Source organism: Triticum urartu, chromosome 4A, assembly GCF_056163025.1.
Source record: "Triticum urartu cultivar PI428250 chromosome 4A, HENAU_Tu73, whole genome shotgun sequence".
Lineage (NCBI taxonomy): Eukaryota > Viridiplantae > Streptophyta > Magnoliopsida > Poales > Poaceae > Triticum > Triticum urartu.
This window is the reverse complement of record NC_141876.1, coordinates 78195469-78219491: the sequence shown is the minus strand read 5'-3', so window position 1 is coordinate 78219491 and position 24023 is coordinate 78195469.

Here is a 24023-nt window from a genome sequence, read left to right as displayed (position 1 = left end):
ATAGATTGGTAGGAAAAGACCATCGCTCATCCCCGACCGCCACTCATAAGGAAGACAATCAATAAATAAATCATGCTACGACTTCATCACATAACGGTTCACCATACGTGCATGCTACGGGAATCACAAACTTCAACACAAGTATTTATCAAATTCACAACTACTCAACTAGCATGACTTTAATATCACCATCTCCATATCTCAAAACAATTATCAAGTATCAAACTTATCATAGTATTCAACACACTCATAAGAGAATTTTTATTATTAATCTTGCATACCAAGCATAATACGATTTTAAGAAAATTACCATGCTATTAAGACTCTCAAAATAATCTAAGTGAAGCATGAGAGATCAATAGTTTCTATAAAACAAATCCACCACCGTGCTCTAAAATATATAAGTGAAGTACTAGAGCAAAATTATATAACTCAAAAGATATAAGCGAAGCACATAGAGTATTCTAACAAATTCCAAATCATGTATGGCTCTCTCAAAAGGTGTGTAAAGCAAGGATGATTGTGGTAAACTAAAAAGCAAAGACTCAAATAATACAATACCCTCCAAGCAAAACACATATCATGTGGTGAATAAAAATATAGCTCCAAGTAAAGTTACCGATAGAAGTAGACGAAAGAGGGGATGCCTTTCGGGGCATCCCCAAGCTTTGGCTTTTAGGTGTCCTTAGATTATCTTGGGGGTGCCATGGGCATCCCCAATCTTAGGCTCTTGCCTCTCCTTGTTCCATAATCCATCAAATCTTTACCCAAAACTTGAAAACTTCACAACACAAAACTCAAAGTAGAAAATCTCGTGAGCTCCGTCAGCGAAAGAAAACAAATGACCACTTCAAGGTACTGTAATTAACTCATTCTTTATTTATATTGGTGTTAAACCTACTGTATTCCAACTTCTCTATGGTTTATAAACTATTTTACTAGCCATAGATTCATCAAAATAAGCAAATAACACACGAAAAACAGAACGGTCTGTAGTAATATGTAGCTAGCGCAAGATCTGGAGCCCCAAAAATTCTAAAATAAATTGCTGGACGTGAGGAATTTATCTATTAATCATATGCAAAAATAATTAACTAAATAGCACTTTCCAAATAAAAATAACAGCAGTTCTCGTGAGCGCTAAAGTTTCTGTTTTTTATAGCAAGTTCAACAAGACTTTCCCCAAGTCTTCCCAATGGTTCTACTTGGCACAAAAACTAATTAAACACAAAAAACACAACCAAAACAGAGGCTAGATATATTATTTATTGAAAAACAGCAAGGAAAAATATTGGGTTGTCTCCCAACAAGCGCTTTTCTTCAAAGCCTTATAGCTAGGCATAATATTTCAATGATGCTCACATGAAAGACAAGAATTGAAGCACAAAGAGAGCATCATAAAACACATGACAAACACATCTAAGTCTAACATAATTCCTATGCATAGGCATCTTATAGGCAAACAAATTATCATCGCAAGCAAAAACTAGCATATGCAAGGAAGTGGAAAGAAACAATAGCAATCTCAACATAATGAGAGGTAATTTAGTAACATGAAAATTTCTACCACCATATTTTCCTCTCTCGTAATAATTACATGTAGGATCATAAGAAAATTTAACAAAATAGCTATCACATAAAATATTTCAACACGATCCACATGCATGCAGAGTTGACACTCTTCCAAAATAGTGGGATTAACATTAACTAAAGTCATGACCTCTCCAAACCCACTTTTAGTATTATTGCAAACACTATTATCAATCTCATAATCATCATGAGGAGTAAATAAAATTTCAAGATCAAAAGAAGAATCACCCCAATCATGATCATTTCTACAAGTAGAGGACATAGCAAAACTAGCATCCCCAAGCTTAGGGTTTTGCATATTATTAGCACAATTGACATCAAGAGAATTTATAGTAAAATCATTGCAATCATGCTTTTTATTCAAAGATTCATCATGAATCACTCCATAAAGTACTTTATCACAATTTTTAGATTCACGAATTTCAAGCAAAACTTCATAAAGATAATCTAGTGCACAAAACTCACTAGCAATTGGTTCATCATAATTTGATCTCTTAAAAAGATTAGCAAGCGGATGAGGATCCATAGATCTTAGGTTCTCTGTTTAGTAATAAATAAACAACTATTCCAACCATAGGAGTGCTACCTCCTGAGCACTGTGTTGGATTTCCCTGAAGATGAGAGGATGATGCAGCAAAGTAGTGTAAGTATTTCCCTCAGTTTTTGAGAACCAAGGTATCAATCCAGTAGGAGGCTATGCTCAAGTCCCTTGTACCTACACAAAAACAATAGCTCAATGCAACCAACGCGCTTAGGGGTTGTCAATCCCTTCACGGTCACTTACGAAAGTGAGATCTGATAGAGATGATAAATAATATTTTTGGTATTTTTGATATAGAGATGCAAAGTAAAAAGTAAAAGCAAAGTAAAAGCAAAGCAATAATAAAGTGATGGAGATTAATATGATGAGAAAGAGACCTGGGGGCCATAGGTTTCACTAGTGGCTTCTCTCAAGAGCATAAGTATTCTACGGTGGGTGAACAAATTACTGTTGAGCAATTGACAGAATTGAGCATAGTTATGAGAATATCTAGGTATGATCATGTATATAGGCATCACGTCCGAGAAAAGTAGACCGAAATGATTCTGCATCTACTACTATTACTCCACTCATCGACCGCTATCCAGCATGCATCTAGAGTATTAAGTTAAAAACAGAGTAACACCTTAAGCAAGATGGCATGATGTAGAGGGATAGTTTCATGCAATATGATAAAAAACCATCTTGTTATCCTCGATGGCAACGATACAATACGTGCCTTGCTGCCCCTTCTGTCACTGGGAGAGGACACTGCAAGATCGAACCCAAAGCTAAGCACTTCTCCCATGGAAAGAACAATCAATCTAGTAGGCCAAACCAAAATGATAATTCGAAGAGACTTGCAAAGATAACCAATCATACATAAAACAATTCAGAGAAGATTCAAATATTATTCATAGATAGACTTCTCCAAGCAAAACACATATCATGTGGTGAATAAAAATATAGCTCTAAGTAAAGTTACCGATAGAAGTAGACGAAAGAGGGGATGCTTTCCGGGGCATCCCCAAGCTTAGGCTCTTTCCACTCCTTGTTCCATAGTCCATCAAATCTTTACCCAAAACTTGAAAACTTCACAACACAAAACTTAAAGTAGAAAATCTCGTGAGCTCCGTCAGCGAAAGAAAACAAAAGACCACTTCAAGGTACTGTAATGAACTCATTCTTTATTTATATTGGTGTTAAACCTACTGTATTCCAACTTCTCTATGGATTATAAACTATTTTACTAACCATAGATTCATCAAAATAAGCAAACAACACACGAAAAACAGAATCTGTCAAAAACAGAACAGTCTGTAGTAATCTGTAGCTAACGCAAGATCTGGAACCCCAAAAATTCTAAAATAAGTTTCTGGACGTGAGGGATTTATCTGTTAATCATCTGCAAAAAGAATTAACTAAATATCACTTTTCAAATAAAAATGACAGCAGTTCTCGTGAGCGCTAAAGTTTCTGTTTTTTACAGCAAGTTCAACAAGACTTTCCCCAAGTCTTCCCAACGGTTCTACTTGGCACAAACACTAATTAAACACAAAAAACACAACTAAAACAGAGGCTATATAATTTATTTATTACTAAATAGGAGCTAAAAGCAAGGAATAAAAATAAAATTGGGTTGCCTCCCAACAAGCGCTATCGTTTAACGCCCCTAGCTAGGCATAACAAGCAAGAATAGATCTAGGTATTGCCATCTTTAGTAGGAAATCCATAAGTGGCTCTCATAATAGATTCATATGGAAATTTTATTTTCTTTCTAGGGAAGTGTTCCATGCCCTTTTTAATGGAAATTGAAATCTAATATTCCCTTCCTTCATCATATCAATAATTGCACGAACCGTTCTAAGGAAAGGTCTACCGAGAATAATAGGGCAAGAAGGATTGCAATGTATATCAAGAACGATAAAATCTACGGGCACATAATTCCTATTTGCAACAATAAGAACATCATTAATTCTTCCCATAGGTTTCTTAATAGTGGAATCCGCAAGATGCAAGTTTAGAGAGCAATCATCAAAATCACGAAAATCTAGCAAATCACACAAAGTTTTGGGAATGGTAGAGACACTAGCACCTAAATCACACAAAGCATAAAACTCATAATTTTTAATTTTAATTTTAATAGTTGGTTCCCACTCATCATAAAGTTTTCTAGGGATAGAAACTTCCAATTCAAGTTTTTCATCATAAGATTGCATCAAGGCATCAACGATATGTTTAGTAAATGCTTTATTTTGACTGTAAGCATGAGGAGAATTTAGCACGGATTGCAACAAGGAAAAACATTCAACCAAAGAGAAATTTTCATAGTTAAATTCCTTGAATTTCATAATAGTGGGTTTAGCAACATCTAGGGTTTTAATTTCTTCAATCCCACTTTTATCAAATTTAGCATCAAGATCAAAAGATTCAGAATTCTTGGAACGCCTTCTAGGTAAAGGTGGGTGAACAAATTACTTTTGTGCAATTGACAGACTTGAGCATAGTTATGAGAATATCTAGGTATGATCATGTATATAGGCATCATGTCCGAGACAAGTAGACCGAAACGATTCTGCATCTACTACTATTACTCCACTCATCGACCGCTATCCAGCATGCATCTAGAGTATTTAGTTAAAAATAGAGTAACGCCTTAAGCAAGATGACATGATGTAGAGGGATAGTTTCATGCAATATGATAAAAACCCCATCTTGTTATCCTCGATGGCAACGATACAATACGTGCCATGCTGCCCCTTCTGTCATTGGGAAAGGACACCGCAAGATCGAACCCAAAGCTAAGCACTTCTCCCATGGAAAGAACAACCAATCTAGTAGGCCAAACCAAACTGATAATTCGAAGAGACTTGCAAAGATAACCAATCATACATAAAAGAATTCAGAGAAGATTCAAATATTATTCATAGATAGACTTGATCATAAACCCACAATCCATCGGTCTCAACAAACACACCGCAAAAAGAAGATTACATCGAATAGATCTCCACAAGAGAGGGGGAGAACATTGTATTGAGATCCAAAAAGAGAGAAGAAGCCATCTAGCTACTAACTATGGACCCATAGGTCTGAAGTAAACTACTCACACTTCATCGGAGAGGCTTGGATGATGATGTAGAAGCCCTCCGTGATCGATGCCCCCTCCAGCGGAGCTCCGGAACAGGCCCCAAGATGGGATCTCGTGGATACAGAAAGTTACGGCAGTGGAATTAGGTTTTTGGCTCCATCCCCGATCGTTTGGGGGTACGTGGATATATATAGGAGGAAGAAGTACGTCGGTGGAGCAACACGGGGGGCCACGAGGGTGGGGGCGCGCCTGGGGGGTAGGGCGCGCCCCCCTACCTCGTGACCTCCTGTTAATTGTCTTGACGTAGGGTCCAAGTCTACTGAGTTGTATTCGGTGAGAAAATCACGTTTCCGAAGGTTTCATTCCGTTTGGACTCCGTTTGATATTCCTTTTCTTCGAAACCCTAAAACAAGCAAAAAAACAGCAATTCTGGGTTGGGCATCCGGTTAATAGGTTAGTCCCAAAAACAATATAAAAGTGGAAAATAAAGCCCAATATAGTCCAAATCAGTAGATAATATAGCATGGAGCAATCAAAAATTATAGATACGTTGGAGACGTATCAAGCATCCCCAAGCTTAATTCCTGCTCGTCCTCGAGTAGGTAAATGATAAAAACAAAATTTTTGATGCGGAGTGCTACTTGGCATAATTTTAATGTAATTCTTCTTAATTGTGGCATGAATATTCAGATCCAAAAGATTCAAGACAAAAGTTCATATTGACATAAAAATGATAATACTTCAAGCATACTAACTAAGCAATTATGTCTTCTCAAAATAACATGGCCAAAGAAAGTTCATCCCTACAAAATCATATAGTTTAGTCATGTTTCATTTTCGTCACACAAGAATGCTCTCATTATGCACAACCCCGATGACAAGCCAAGCAATTGTTTCATACTTTAGTAACCTCAAACCTATAAACTTTCACGCAATATATGAGCGCGAGCCATGGACATAGCACTATGGGTGGAATAGAATATAATGAGGGGGTTATGTGGAGAAGACAAAAAAAGAGAAAGTCTCACATCAATGAGGCTAATCAATGGGCTATGGAGATGCCCACCGATTGATGTTAATGCAAGGAGTAGGGATTGCCATGCAACGGATGCACTAGAGCTATAAATGTATGAAAGCTCAACAAAAGAAACTAGTGGGTGTGCATCCAACTTGCTTGCTCACGAAGACCTAGGGCACTTGAGGAGGCCCATTGTTGGAATATACAAGCCAAGTTCTATAATGAAAAATTCCCACTAGTATATGAAAGTGATAACATGAGAGACGCTCTACTATGAAGATCATGGTGCTACTTTGAAGCACAAGTGTGGTAAAAGGATAGTAACATTGTCCCTTCTCTCTTTTTCTCTCATTTTTTTGGGCCTTTTCTTTTTTTATGGCCTTTATTTTTTTGGGCCTTCTCTTTTTTTATGGCCTTTCTCTTTTTTTATTCCTCACTTGGGACAATGCTCTAATAATGATGATCATCACACTTCTATTTATTTACAACTCAATGATTACAACTCGACACTAGAACAAAGATGACTCTATATGAATGCCTCCGGTGGTGTACCGGGATATGCAATGAATCAAGAGTGACATGTCTGAAAGAATTATGAACGGTGGCTTTGCCACAAATACTATGTCAACTACATGATCATGCTAAGCAATATGACAATGATAAATGTGTCATGATGAACGGAATGATGGAAAGTTGCATGGCAATATATCTTGGAATGCTATGGAAATGCCATAATAGGTAGGTATGGTGGCTATTTTGAGGAAGATATAAGGAGGTTTATGTGTGAAAGAGCGTAACATATCACGGGGTTTGGATGCACCGGCGAAGTTTGCGCCAACTCTCAATGTGAGAAAGGGCAATGCACGGTACCGAAGAGGCTAGCAAGGATGGAAGGGTGAGAGTGTGTATAATCCATGGACTCAACATTAGTCATAAAGAACTAACATACTTATTGCAAAAATCTACAAGTCATCAAAAACCTCGGCACCATGCGCATGCTCCTTGGGGGATAGATTGGTAGGAAAAGACCATCGCTCATCCCCGACAGTCACTCATAAGGAAGACAGTCAAATAACACCTCATGTTTCAAATTTGTTGCATAACGTTTACCATACGTGCATGCTACGGGACTTGCAAACTTCAACACAAGTATTCCTCAATTTCACAACTACTCAACTAGCACGACTTTGATATTATTACCTCCATATCTCAAAACAATTATCAAGCATCAAACTTTTCTTAGTATTCAACACACTCATAAGAAAGTTTTATTATTAATCTTACATACCAAGCATATTAGGATTTTAAGCAAATTACCATGCTATTAAGACTCTCAAAATAATCTAAGTGAAGCATGAGAGATCAATAGTTTCTATAAAACAAATCCACCACCGTGCTCTAAAAGATATAAGTGAAGCTCTAGAGCAAAATTATAAAGCTCAAAAGATATAAGTGAAGCACATAGAGTATTCTATCAAATTCTAAATCATGTATGGCTCTCTCAAAAGGTGTGTACAGCAAGGATGATTGTGGAAGACTAACAAGCAAAGACTCAAATCATAAAAGACGCTCCAAGCAAAACACATATCATGTGGTGAATAAAAATATAGCTCCAAGTAAAGTTACCGATAGAACTAGACGAAAGAGGGGATGCATTCCGGGGCATCCCCAAGCTTTGGCTTTTAGGTGTCCTTAGATTATCTTGTGGGTGCCATGGGCATCCCCAAGCTTAGGCTCTTTCCACTCCTTGTTCCATAGTCCATCAAATCTTTACCCAAAACTTGAAAACTTCACAACACAAAACTTAAAGTAGAAAATCTCGTGAGCTCCGTCAGCGAAAGAAAACAAAAGACCACTTCAAGGTACTGTAATGAACTCATTCTTTATTTATATTGGTGTTAAACCTACTGTATTCCAACTTCTATATGGATTATAAACTATTTTACTAACCATAGATTCATCAAAATAAGCAAACAACACACGAAAAACAGAATCTGTCAAAAACAGAACAGTCTGTAGTAATCTGTAGCTAACGCAAGATATGGAACCCCAAAAATTCTAAAATAAGTTTCTGGACGTGAGGGATTTATCTGTTAATCATCTTCAAAAAGAATTAACTAAATAGCACTTCTCAAATAAAAATTACAGCAGTTCTCGTGAGCGCTAAAGTTTCTGTTTTTTACAACAAGTTCAACAAGACTTTCCCCAAGTCTTCCCAACGGTTCTACTTGGCACAAACACTAATTAAACACAAAAAACACAAATAAAACAGAGTCTATATAATTTATTTATTACTAAACAGGAGCTAAAAGCAAGGAATAAAAATAAAATTGGGTTGCCTCCCAACAAGCGCTATCGTTTAACGCCCCTAGCTAGGCATAACAAGCAAGAATAGATCTAGGTATTGCCATCTTTAGTAGGCAATCCATAAGTGGCTCTCATAATAGATTCATATGGCAATTTTATATTCTTTCTAGGGAAGTGTTCCATGCCCTTTTTTAATGGAAATTGAAATCTAATATTCCCTTCCTTCATCATATCAATAATTGCACGAACCGTTCTAAGGAAAGGTCTACCGAGAATAATAGGGCAAGAAGGATTGCAATGTATATCAAGAACGATAAAATCTATGGGCACATAATTCCTATTTGCCACAATAATAACATCATTAATTCTTCCCATAGGTTTCTTAATAGTGGAATCCGCAAGATGCAAGTTTAGAGAGCAATCATCAAAATCACGGAAATCTAGCAAATCACACAAAGTTTTGGGAATAGTAGAGACACTAGCACCTAAATCACACAAAGCATAAAACTCATAATTTTCAATTTTAATTTTAATAGTTGGTTCCCACTCATCATAAAGTTTTCTAGGGATAGAAACTTCCAATTCAAGTTTTTCTTCATAAGATTGCATCAAGGCATCAACGATATGTTTAGTAAATGCTTTATTTTGACTGTAAGCATGAGGAGAATTTAGCACGGATTGAAACAAGGAGAAACATTCAACCAAAGAGCAATTTTCATAGTTAAATTCCTTGAATTTCATAATAGTGGGTTTAGCAACGTCTAGGGTTTTAATTTCTTCAATCCCACTTTTATCAAATTTAGCATCAAGATCAAAAGATTCAGAATTCTTGGAACGCCTTCTAGGTAAAGGTGGATTATATTCAGTCCCATCATTATCAATATTCATATTGCAAAACAAAGATTTAATAGGGGACACATCAATAACTTTTAGATCTTCATCATTATTTTCATAGGAACTAGAAAAACATGCTTTAATAAAGGCATCTTTCATAGCACGCATCCTAGCGGTTCTTTCTTTGCACTCATCAATGGAAATTCTCATGGCTTTGAGAGACTCATTGATATCATGCTTAGGTGGAATAGATTTAAGTTTCAAAGAATCAACATCAAGAGCAATTCTATCAACGTTCCTAGCCAAATCATCAATCTTAAGCAATTTTTCTTCAATCATAGCATTAAAATTCTTTTGCGAAGTAATAAATTCTTTAATATTAGAATCAAAATCAGAGGGAATATTATTATAATTTCCATAAGAATTGTCGTAGGAATTACCATAATTGTAAGAGGGATTACTAGGATAAGGCCTAGAATTGAAATTTCCTCTATACGCGTTGTTACCAAAATTGTTCCTACCAACAAAATTCACATCCATAGATTCATTATTATTCTCAATCAAAGTAGACAAAGGCATATCATTAGGATCAGAAGAAACACTCTTAGTAGCAAATAATTTCATAAGTTCATCCATCTTTCCACTCAAAACATTAATTTCTTCTATCGCATGCACTTCTTTATTAGTGGATCTTTCAGTGTGCCATTGAGAATAATTAACCATAATATTATCTAGGAGTTTAGTAGCATCTCCTAAAGTGATTTCCATAAAAGTGCCTCCCTTGGCCGAATCTAAAAGATTTCTAGAAGCAAAATTCAATCCGGCATAAAATATTGTATAATCATCCACAAATTTAAACCATGAGTAGGGCAATTACATATCATTAATTTCATTCTCTCCCAAGCTTGTGCAACATGTTCATGAACAAATTGCTTAAAACTCATAATATCGTTTCTAAGAGAGATGATCTTAGCGGGAGGAAAATACTTAGAGATAAAAGCATCTTTGCACTTATTCCATGAATCAATACTATTTTAAGGCAAAGATGAAAACTAAGCTTTAGCACGATCTCTAAGCGAAAAAGGAAATAGCTTTAATTTAACAATATCATTATTGACATCTTTCTTCTTTTGCATGTCACACAAATCAATGAAGCTATCAACATGAGTAGCGACATCTTCACTAGGAAGGTCGGAGAACGGATCTTTCATGACAAGATTCAGCAAAGCAGTATTAATTTCACAAGATTCAGCATCGGTAAGAGGACCAATTGGAGTGCTAAGGAAATCATTATTGTTGGTATTGGTGAACTCACATAATTTAGTATTATCTTGAGCGATCGCGATAAACAAGCAATCCAACACATGAGCAAACAAAAAGCAAACGGGCAAAAAGAGGCAAATAGAGAGGGAGGATAGAGAGAGAGGGCGAATAAAACGGCAAGGGTGAAGTGGGGGAGAGGAAAACGAGAGGCAAATGGCAAATAATGTAATGTGGGAGATAGGGATTGTAATGGGTACTTGGTATGTTGACTTTTGCGCAGACTCCCCAGCAACGGCGCCAGAAATTATTCTTGCTACCTCTTGAGCACTGCGTTGGATTTCCCCGAAGAGGAGAGGATGATGCAGCAAAGTAGCATAAGTATTTCCCTCAGTTTTTGAGAACCAAGGTATCAATCTAGTAGGAGGCTACGCTCAAGTCCCTTGTACCTACACAAAAACAATAGCTCAACGCAACCAACGTGCTTAGGGGTTGTCAATCCCTTCACGGTCACTTACGAAAGTGAGATATGATAGAGATGATAAAAAATATTTTTGGTATTTTTGATATAGAGATGCAAAGTAAAAAGTAAAAGGCAAAGTAAAAGCAAAGCAATAATAAAGTGATGGAGATTTATATGATGAGAAAGAGACCTAGGGGCCATAGATTTCACTAGTGGCTTTTCTCAAGAGCATAAGTATTCTACGGTGGGTGAACAAATTACTGTTAAGCAATTGACAGAATTGAGCATAGTTATGAGAATATCTAGGTATGATCATGTATATAGGCATCACGTCCGAGACAAGTAGACCGAAACAATTCTGCATCTACTACTATTACTCCACTCATCGACCGCTATCCAGCATGCATCTAGAGTATTAAGTTAAAAATAGAGTAACGCCTTAAGCAAGATGACATGATGTAGAGGGATAGTTTCATGCAATATGACAAAAAAACATCTTGTTATCCTCGATGGCAACGATACAATACGTGCCTTGCTGCCCCTTCTGTCACTGGGAGAGGACACTGCAAGATCAAACCCAAAGCTAAGCACTTCTCCCATGGCAAGAACAACCAATCTAGTAGGCCAAACCAAACTGATAATTCGAAGAGACTTGCAAAGATAACCAATCATACATAAAAGAATTCAGGGAAGATTCAAATATTATTCATAGATAGACTTGATCATAAACCCACAATCCGTCGGTATCAACAAACACACCGCAAAAAGAAGATTACATCGAATAGATCTCCACAAGAGAGGGGGAGAACATTGTATTGAGATCCAAAAAGAGAGAAGAAGCCATCTAGCTACTAACTATGGACCCGTAGGTCTGAAGTAAACTACTCACACTTCATCGAAGAGGCTTGGATGATGATGTAGAAGCCCTCCGTGATCGATGCCCCCTCCGGCGGAGCTCCGAAACAGGCCCCAAGATGGGATCTCGTGGATACAGAAAGTTACGGTGGTGGAATTAGGTTTTTGGCTCCGTCCCCGATGGTTTGGGGGTACATGGATATATATAGGAGGAAGAAGTACGTCGGTGGAGCAACAAGGGGGACACGAGGGTGGGGGCGCCTGGGGGGTAGGGCGCGCCCCCTACCTCGTGACCTCCTGTTAATTGTCTTGACGTAGGGTCCAAGTCTCCTGAGTTGTATTCGGTGAGAAAATCACGTTTCCGAAGGTTTCATTCCGTTTGGACTCCGTTTGATATTCCTTTTCTTCGAACCCCTAAAACACGCAAAAAACAACAATTCTGGGATGGGCCTCCGGTTAATAGGTTAGTTCCAAAAATAATATAAAAGTGGAAAATAAAGCCCAATATAGTCCAAAACAGTAGATAATATAGCATGGAGCAATCAAAAATTATAGATACGTTGGAGACATATCAACGAGCAAACAAGAAAAGGGCAAAAGAGGTAAATAGAGAAAGAGAGGGAGGATAGAGAGAGAGGGCGAATAAAACGGCAAGGGTGAAGTGGGGTGTCGGTGTCAAAACCGGCGGATCTCGGGTAGGGGGTCCCGAACTGTGCGTCTAAGGAGGATGGTAACAGGAAACAGGGGACACGATGTTTTACCCAGGTTCGGGGCCTCTTGATGGAGGTAAAACCCTACGTCCTGCTTGATTTATTCTTGATGATATGAGTATTACAAGAGTTGATCTACCACGAGATCGGAGAGGCTAAACCCTAGAAGCTAGCCTATGGTATGATTGTATGTATATGATCTATCGACTAGCCTGGCCTCGGTTTATATAATGCACCAGAGGCCTAGGATAACAAGAGTCCTGGCCGAATACGCCGGTGGGGAGAAGTCCTTGTCTTGATCACCAAGTCTTGTGGAATCTTCCATGTATGCGGCAGCCGTCCGAACTGGCCCATGAGTATACGGCCATGGGAGTCCCCGGCCCAATCTAACAGATCGGGAGATGACGTGGTGAGTACCCCCTAGTCCAGGACACCGTCAGTAGCCCCCTGAACCAGTCTTCAAGTTAGGGATGCTCCTCGATTCTTCCGAACTGTTCTTCATATTCGGTCGTCGGTCTTGAAAACTGGTTCAACAAATCTTCTCATCTTCAATCTTGAGGATCGCCGAAATGCATTCGACGAGTTTACACGTCGGGTATCCGAGGAGCCCCTTTAAGTTTCCGGCCTTTATCAATGCCTTGTTATTTTTATGCCACACCTCAGGTTTGAAGTTGTTCCCGGGAGGCAGTGTCCTCTTGCGTCCGAGCTCTAACGCCGGACTACATTCGAGGTATCTTTTGCAGCCGAGCACCAATGTCGGACTGCTTCCGACCTCTAACGCCGAAATGTATCCAAGCTCCAACGCCGGACCTTGTCCAAGCTCCAACGCCGGACTATATCCAAGATGTTATAGATCATCTTGGTCCCGAAAAGTTGAAGGAGTTTAGCCGAGCTTAATGCTGGAAATGTCCTCTATGGAGCCAGCCACTAGCGCCCGAGCTTTATGCCAGACTGCTTCCGAGGTGGTGCACCACCCCGACTGTGGGCCAATTTTTTGTCAATAGTTTTGATTGGTGCAATTTATTCTCTGCCGAGATATATAGCCAGTAGCCCTCAAGGTGTGTATCGGTCTAAAACCTGAGATGTACCTGAAGGATGACGTAAGACCACTGATCCCAGTAGCCGCTGAGATTCAGGTTGATTTGCAAAATCGGCCTGAGGATCAAGTCCTAGCTCGGCTGAACACAAAAAGCGGCGTGCTCAGTTCTCGAGACTCAGGTTGGGTGCGGCCGACCAACCTGAGGATCAAAATCTCCTCGGCAACTGTATTGCACTTAAAATTTTCTGCATTGAACAGGCAATGCAGTAGCCCCCGAGACACTGGTCGTGTGGCAACACCATATCAGGGGATCGATGTGCCCCTTTAATGTTTTTAAATAATAAGCCCGAAGCCCAGTAGCCCTCGAGCCTTAATGCGGGCACAGGTGGCCGAATTAAGGATCAATATCCATAGTAAAATCACAAATTATGTGTAATGACTCTATGTATCCAAGTACTTTACGTCATTAATGCTCGGATCCGCATTGTACAAAACTTTGTTGACCGACCATCGGCTTCCACCTCCTCGGCCAGTAGCCGAGGAGTGTTTGTCCTACTTTATAAAGCCTTTATGAGGGCAAAGATTTATGACAAACAAGGCAATCTGGCTATACGGTTTTATAAACAAAGGTACGCAGAGAGATATGTTATATTACTGTTTAACATAAGAAATGTCTTCCAAAGAAAATAGTCCCGCTATCGGTTCCTTTATTTGGGTTGTCATGCTAAGCATGATCATGAAACCTCAGCTCCAATGTAAGAGCAAAATATCGAGGATTTAGTTTGGGAGGCCAGTTAATAGCCCCCGGTAGTGTTCGGTGACAGTCGAGGTCAAGCCGTAAACACTCCGGCCATTGTTATGAATGGCCCGTCATTTAACACAGTCATCGGATCGCTGACCAGTTTACCGGGATTTATGACAGTTAGTTTTCGGCTTTCTCCACTGAGGTGCTTAACCATGTGAGCTGGAAGCACAATCACAGTGGTTCTCCCTTTGCACTCCTAGCCGAACAAAGCGGAACGTAGGAAGCAAGTGCAGGAGCCGGGCAACCCAACTATTGACCGAAGACACAATTCGAAACCGATGCATATATAGCAATATCCGAGAATATTTTTGCCGAATCTCTAAAGGTGTCCGGCATTGCACTGTGAGACTTGTGCTGGAAACACAAAAATAGTTTAAAAGTGCCAAAAAGCTTGGAAAGCCAAAAAACTTCAGTAAAAACATGACGTCCAAACAAGATCAAGTGTTCGGTGCCAATCCGAAAATTGGAAGAGGAAGAAAAGATTGTGCTTCTGTCATGTTTTGACAACGACCAAGAAGAAAACACATTTACAGCTCATATATAAATTTTAAGAGCCCCCAAGTGACTTGTGTAAGAATTTTATGTATAATGATTGTATGTACCAAAGTACTTATATCATATTTGTGTTCACCCGTACTTTAAATGCGTCTTAACCGACCGTCGACTTCTCCCTCTTCGGCCAAGGGCCGAAAAGTGTCATGTACTCCGCCTGTCGAAAGTATCGATGGTGTTTCTGATGACTAGGCAATCAGGCCATAAGGCTGTAACAGACAAAGCGCGCTCAGGGAACTTATGCTATATTACTAACAAAGTGTAAGAAGCATCTTTGAAGAAAATAGTACCCCCACCGATACCTTTCTTCGGTGCTCATTATTACTATGAGACTTGTGCAATAGATTTTTTGTACTCATGAGTTCCGTTGTGTGCCGACCATGATTGAAAACAATAAGAGCGCTAGCTTTCGGCTTCACCCAGTCTGAGGTCAGAGCTCGGAGGACCCGGTCGTGACAATCGCAGAGGTGCTCCCTTTACTCCCTAGCCGAACAATCGGGAACATAGGGGTAAGCACAGGAGCCAGGCAACCCAGCTTGCAAATCGCTTAAGTCAATATGGTGCATATTGTGGCTTAATACACGAACAAGGAACGAAGCCGTACAAGTATAGTCATATGCAAGAGGAAAAAGCTTCATGAAGGAAGCCCCCAAGTAAACGGTGTATTTGAATTTGCATGCCACAAACAAAGTTTTGACAAGGAGATTTTTTACAAGCAACTTTTTTCCAAAAAGGTATAATGCTTGGTCGAACCGAACACAAGATAAAAATTAAAACTTTGAGCATGAAAGCGACTTAGTTGGTTAATGTGTTTGGCATTGATGACGCGGTCCGAGCTTGATGCGGGACAAGGTTCCATCCCCCAAGCCGGTCCCAAGGTGGCGGAGCGAAGAGCTCGGCACTCCGAAGTGGTGACATAGCACGGTCAATGTAGGCCGGCAGAATGATGTCGGAGTCCCCGGCAAGGGGTAATGAAGTGTTGACGAAGCCCCTCGTTCAGCCGAGATGACGCCAAAGGATATAGTCCGGCTGGATCATTTTCCTGTGCACAAAAAATAGTGCAAACCGGAGATAATAGTAATAATAAAAAATCGTTGCATAATAAATAATTTATGCAAGTGAGTAATAAAAGAAATATGGCCTGGCGCTGAAGTTAATGTCGATGCAGGGCGTCAACATGATGCGGTAAAGGCATGGCAAAGCCTGAATTCATAGGTCGGTCCGAGTTCCGGATGCGGCGTTCGCCAGACTATGTACGGAAACTGACCGAACCACCATGCGATCATCATTAATGCGGCCACCATTTGATAGACCTGCGTACATATGATGGACAAACCAGAGTAATAATTCCTTAGGAAAAATGAACCCAAACAAGCAAAAAATACTATGATTAATAAACCTGGTTCATTTGTTGTAGCAATCCGAAGAAAGGTGATTCCCAAAATTGGGACTCGATCCGCACACCCATTGCCTGATGGGCAATAAAGCGACGGCATGGCGATGCTGGCAAAGGTTGGCTCGCCGAGGCAAAGCCCTCGGTCCAGCTAACGTGACAGAGCTGGTCGGCTACTGACGCCGAAGTCTCCAGAGTAGGTTGATGAAGAGATGGTGAAGCCCCCGGTCCAGCCGAGATGTCGAAGTAGGTCGGCATGATGGACACCAGCTTGAAGAAGCACTAGTGCGGCCCTGCCGATGCAGGTCGATGCCGGCTTGATGAAGTGACCGTGCGGTGATGCCGGTATGCCCGCTCCGTGTAATCCGTGGGGCGGCGATGTTGGTGATGATTTATCCTTCGCGATCCCGGACTCTTGTTCGGCTTGCCGAGATGATGATCCGAAGAAGTTGAGCTCGGCTCAACAAAGTGACGACGTGTCTAGCACAGGTCGGCAGCCGTGGAGCAATATTGCCGGACAGGTGTGACACCAGCATGATGTTGAAGATCATGTTCAAAAGATCTTAAAGTTGGTGGGATGTGTTCGGGAACAAAACACAATACCCCATACAAAACTTCCTTCAAAAGGGATGTCCAAAATCCCGTTCATAAAAAAGACGAACTCGGGTCGGATTCGTTTTCGCGCAGAAAACAGATCCGAAAAGTGATGCACTAATCGGAAGGTTCCCAGAGTTTGGACGGTCGGATCGAGCTGAAATTTTGAGAGGTGGTAGCTATAGGAATTCCGCGGCCGATCAATGGTTGGATTTTCCAAACGACGTCCGAGCTAGAAGCTGGACACCACGCCCTAAACTCGTCCAGATTCCCGTCCAGATTTGACAAGGTTCCGGTATATCGTGGATTGCCAGAGATTCCTCCATCGGAACTCGACGAAATTTTCCAGGGTTGTTGTAGACTCAATTCCTCACAATTCCACCGAAGCAATCGTTAAAAAGACACTTGAGGAGGCGGTGGCGGCGGACACAAGTTTTTTGTCCAGAAAAACAGCACGGTCGCCCGAGGGCAATGTTGACGTTGAACCCCCGGGCTCCCTGGATGATTCCTCCATGATTTTGATAGAGATCGGAGTTGATGTTTATAAAGGCCCTCATCCGAACATGACGATCGGAGGTAGGGCGCAGTCCTTGGTCGAACCAAGGTGACCAATCGAGCTGGTGACGAAGATGCCGAAGTCGCAGTTGATCTGCATGCGAGCCATCAACCTTTTGCCGAACACACAGCGGAACTCTCAATGAAAACACCAATGTCGGTGTCAAAACCAGCGGATCTCGGGTAGGGGGTCCCGAACTGTGCGTCTAAGGCGGATGGTAACAGGAGATAGGGGACATGATGTTTTACCCAGGTTCGGGCCCTCTTGATGGAGGTAAAACCCTATGTCATGCTTGATTTATTCTTGATGATATGAGTATTACAAGAGTTGATCAACCACGAGATCGGAGAGGCTAAACCCTAGAAGATAGCCTATGGTATGATTGTATGTATATGATCTATCGACTAGCCTGGCCTTGGTTTATATGATGCACCAGAGGCCTAGGATAACAAGAGTCCTAGCCGAATACGCCGGTGGGGAGAAGTCCTTGTCTTGATCACCAAGTCTTGTGGAATCTTCCATCTATGCGGCAGCCGTCCAAACTGGCCCATGAGTATACGGCCATGGGGGTCCTCGGCCCAATCTAACAGATCGGGAGATGACATGGTGAGTACCCCTAGTCCAGGACACCGTCATGGGGGGAGAGGAAAACGAGAGGCAAATGGCAAATAATATAATGCGGGAGATAAGGGTATGTGATGGGTACTTGGTATATTGACTTTTGCGTAGACCTCCCCGGCAACGGCGCTAGAAATCCTTCTTGCTACCTCTTGAGGACTGCGTTGGTTTTCCCCGAAGAGGAAGGGATGATGCAGCAAAGTAGCATAAGTATTTCCCTCAGTTTTTGAGAACCAAGGTATCAATCCAGTAGGAGGCTACGCGCGAGTCGCTCGTACCTGCACAAAACAAATAAATCCTCACAACCAACGCAAATAGGGGTTGTCAATCCCTATATGGCCACTTACGAGAGTGAGATCTGATAGATATGATAAGATAATATTTTTGGTATTTTTATGATAAAGATGCAAAGTAAATAGCAAAGGAAATAACTAAGTAGTAGGAGCTTAATATGATGAAGATAGACCCGGGGCCATAGGTTTCACTAGTGGCTTCTGTCGAGAGCATGAGTATTCTATGGTGGGTGAACAAATTACTGTTGAGCAATTGATAGAATTGAGCATAGTTATGAGAATATCTAGGTATGATCATGTATATAGGCATCACGTCCGAGACAAGTAGACCGACTCATGCCTGCATCTACTACTATTACTCCACTCATCGACCGCTATCCAGCATGCATCTAGAGTATTAAGTTAAAAACAGAGTAACGCCTTAAGCAAGATGACATGATGTAGAGGGATAGACTCATGCAATATGAAGAAAACCCCATCTAGTTATCCTCGATGGCAACAATACAATACGTGCCTTGCTGCCCCTACTGTCACTGGGAAAGGACACCGCAAGATTGAACCCAAAGCTAAGAACTTCTCCCATTGCAAGAAAGATCAATGTAGTAGGCCAAACCAAACTAATAATTCGAAGAGACTTGCAAAGATAACCAATCATACATAAAAGAATTCAAAGAAGATTCAAATATTATTCATCGATAGACTTGATAATAAACCCACAATTCATCGGTCTCAACAAACACACCGCAAAAAGAAGATTACATCGAATAGTTCTCCACAAGAGAGGTGGAGAACATTGTATTGAGATCCAAAAAGAGAGAATAAGCCATCTAGCTAATAACTATGGACCCGTAGGTCTGAGGTAAACTACTCACACTTCATCTAAGGGGCTATGGTGTTGATGTAGAAGCCCTCCGTGATCGATGCCCCTTCCGGCAGAGCTCCGGAACAGGCCCCAAGATGGGATCTCGTGGATCCAGAAAGTTGCGGCGGTGGAATTAGGGTTTTGGCTCCGTGTCTGATCGTTTGGGGGTACGTAGGTATATATAGGAGGAAGGAGTACGTCGGTGGAGCAACAGGGGGCCCACGAGGGTGGAGGGCGCGCCTGGGGTAGGCAGGCACGCCCCCCTACCTTGTGGCCTCCTCTTTTCTTTCTTGACGTAGGGTCCAAGTCTCCCGGATCATAATCTTCCTAAAAATCATGTTCCCGAAGGTTTCATTCCGTTTGGACTCCTTTTGATATTCCTTTTCTTCGAAACCCTAAAACCGGCAAAAAACAGCAATTCTGGGCTGGGCCTCCGGTTAATAGGTTAGTCCCAAAAATAATATAAAAGTGGATAATAAAGCCCAATAATGTCCAAAACAGTAGATAATATAGCATGGAGCAATCAAAAATTATAGATACGTTGGAGACGTATTAGCCACCTTGTTGCACTTTATTTACTTTTGTTACTTGTTGCTCGTTACAAATTATCCTATCACAAAACTATCTGTTACCACTTGTTTCAGTACTTGCAGAGAATACCTTGCTGGAAACCGCTTATCATTTCATTCTGCTCCTCGTTGGGTTTGACACTCTTACTTATCGAAAGGACTACGATAGATCCCCTATATTTGTGGGTCATTAGACGTATCATCGGTTCCCCTTCTGTCAATGGGATCAAGCACCGTAAGATCGAACCCACTACAAAGCACCTCTTCCCACTACAAGATAAATAGATCGAGTTGGCCAAACAAAACCCAAATATCGGAGAAGAAATACGAGGCTATGAGCAATCATGCATATAAGGGATCAAAGAAGATTCAAATAACTTTCATGGATAAAAAGATATATCTGATCATAAACTCAAAGTTCATTTGATCCCAACAAACACACCGCAAAAAGAGTTACATCATATGGATCTCTGCTACCTCTTGAGCATTGCGTTGGTTTTCCCTTGAAGAGGAAAGGGTGATGCAACAAAGTAGCGTAAGTATTTCCCTCAGTTTTTGAGAACCAAGGTATCAATCCAGTAGGAGGCCACGCACAAGTCCCTCGCAGCTACACAAACAAATAAACTCCTTGCAACCAACGCGATAAAGGGGTCGTCAATCCCTTCACGGTCACCTACGAGAGTGAGATCTGACAGATATGATAAGATAATATTTTTGGTATTTTTATGATAAAGGGAGATAAAGATGCAAGTAAAACAAATGGAAAAGGAAATAACTAAGTATTGGAAGATTAATATGATCGAAGACAGACCCGGGGGCCATAGGTTTCACTAGAGGCTTCTCTCCAAAGCATAAGTATTATGGCGGGTAAACAAATTACTGTTGAGCAATTGACAGAATTGAGCATAGTTATGAGAATATCTAGGTATGATCATGTATATAGGCATCACATCCGAGACAAGTAGACCGACTCCTGCCTGCATCTACTACTATTACTTCACACATCAACTGCTATCCAGCATGCATCCAGAGTATTAAGTTCAAGAAAACAGAGTAACGCTTTAAGCAAGATAACATGATGTAGAGGGATAAACTCATGCAATATGATATAAACCCCATCTTGTTATCCTCGATGGCAACAATACAATACGTGCCTTGCTATCCCTACTGTCACTGGGAAAGGACACCACAAGATTGAACCCAAAGCTAAGCACTTCTCCCATTGCAAGAAAGATCAATCTAGTAGGCCAAACCAAACTGATAATTCGAAGAGACTTGCAAACATAACCAATCATACATAAAAGAATTTTAGAGAAGATTCAAATATTGTTCATAGATAAACTTGATCATAAACCCACAATTCATCGATCTCAACAAACACACCACAAAAGAAGATTACATTGAATAGATCTCCACAAGAGAGGGGGAGAACTTTGTATTGAGATCCAAAAAGAGAGAAGAAGCCATCTAGCTAATAACTATGGACCCGTAGGTCTGAAGTAAACTACTCACACTTCATCGGAGAGGCTATGGTGTTGATGTAGAAGCCCTCCGTGATCGATGCCCCCTCCGGCGGAGCTTCGGAAGAGGCCCCAAGATGGGATCTCATGGATACAGAAAGTTACGGCGGTGGAATTAGGGTTTTGGCTCCGTATCTGGTAGTTTGGGGGTACGTAGGTATATAGGAGGAAGGAGTACGTCGGTGGAGCAACATGGGCCCCACGAGGGTGGAGGGCGCGCCCCCTACCTCGTGCCTTCCTGGTTGATGTCTTGACGTAGGGTCCAAGTCCTCTGGATCACGTTTGTTCCGAAAATCACGTTCCCGAAGGTTTCATTCCGTTTGGACTCCGTATGATATTCTTTTTCTGGAGACTCTGAAATAGGCAAAAAAAACAGCAATTCTGGGCTGGGCCTCTGGTTAATAGGTTAGTCCCAAAAATAATATAAAAGTGTATAATAAAGCCCAATAATGTCCAAAATAGGATATAATATAGCATGGAACAATCAAAAATTATAGATACGTTGGAGACGTATCAAGCATCCCCAAGCTTAATTCCTGCTCATCCTCGAGTAGGTAAATGATAAAAACAGAATTTTTGATGTGGAATGCTACTTGGCATAATTTCATTGTAATTATTCTTAATTGTGGTATGAATATTCAGATCCGAAAGATTCAAGACAAAAGTTCAATATTGATATAGAAATAATAATACTTCGAGCATACTGATACGTCTCCAACGTATCTACTTTTCCAAACACTTTTGCCCTTGTTTTGGACTCTAACCTATATGATTTGAATGGAACTAACCCGGACTGACACTGTTTTCAGCAGAATTGCCATGATGTTGTTTTATGTGCAGAAAACAGAAGTTCTCAAAATGACCTGAAACTCCACAGAATACTTTACAATAAATAATAAAAAATCCTTGCCAAATATGAAGACCAGGGGGCCCACACCCTTCTCACGAGGGTGGGCGCCCCCCCCCCTAGGGCGTGCCCCCTACCTCGTGGGCCCCCTGTTGCGTCTCCGACTCCAACTCCACCTCCATATAACTCCTTTCGGGGAGAAAAAATTAAAAATAAGATTTCATTGTGTTTTACGATACGGAGCCGCCGCCAAGCCCTAAAACCTCTCGGGAGGGCTGATCTGAAGTCTGTTCGGGGCTCCGGAGAGGGGGATTCGTCGCCATCGTCATCATCAACCATCCTCCATCACCAATTTCATGATGCTCACCGCCGTGCGTGAGTAATTCCATTGTAGGATTGCTGGACGGTGATGGGTTGGATGAGATTTATCATGTAATCGAGTTAGTTTTGTTAGGGTTTGATCCCTAGTATCCACTATGTTCTGATATTGATGTTGCTATGACTTTGCTATGCTTAATGCTTGTCACTAAGGCCCGAGTGCCATGATTTCAGATCTGAACCTATTATGTTTTCATTAATATATGAGTGTTCTTGATCCTATCTTGCAAGTCTATAGTCACCTATTATGTGTTATGATCCGTTAACCCCGAAGTGAGAATAATCGGGATACTTACCGGTGATGACCGTAGTTTGAGGAGTTCATGTATTCACTATGTGCTAATGCTTTGTTCCGGTTCTCTATTAAAAGGAGGCCTTAATATCCCTTAGTTTCCATTAGGACCCCGCTGCCACGGGAGGGTAGGAAAAAAGATGTCATGCAAGTTCTTTTCCATAAGCATGTATGACTATATTCGGAATACATGCCTACATTACATTGATGAAGTGGAGCTAGTTCTGTGTCACCCTATGTTATGACTGTTACATGATGAACCACATCCGGCATAATTATCCATCATTGATCCAATGCCTACGAGCTTTCCATATACTGGTTTACGCTTATTTACTTTCCCGTTGCTATTGTTACAATCACTACAAAATACCAAAAACATTACTTTGCTTTCGTTACTCTTTTGTTACCGTTACCATCACTGTCATATTACTTTGCTACTAAACACTTTGCTGCACATACTAAGTTTCCAGGTGTGGTTGAATTGACTACTCAGCTGCTAATACTTGAGAATATTCTTTGGCTCCCCTTGTGTCGAATCAATAAATTTGGGTTGAATACTCTACCCTCGAAAGCTGTTGCGATCCCCTATACTTGTGGGTTATGAAGACTAATTTCTGGCACCATTGCCGGGGAGCAAAGCTCTATTCTTTGAGTCACTTGGGATTTATATCTGCTAGACACTATGAAGAACTTGAGAGATCCAAAAACCAAGATCTATCCCACAACTACGAGGGGACGTAAGAAACTGCCATCTAGCTCCGCACTTGATTCACCTTCTGTTATGAGTAAATTTGCGACACCTACACCTGCTTCTGCTATTCGTTCTGATACGTCACATGTTATTGATGATGCCACTTCTGCTATGCATGATACTTATGATGAAACTACCTCTATGCCTGATACTACTATGCCACTTAGTGATTTTCTCGATGAACAACTTGCTAGGGCTAGAGAAATTGAAAATATTGAATCTGATTATGAAGATGAAAGTGATGATGAAGAATCACTTGTTATTCCTGAGGGTTATTTATTTGATCAAGAAGCTTCTTTTGCAATTTTA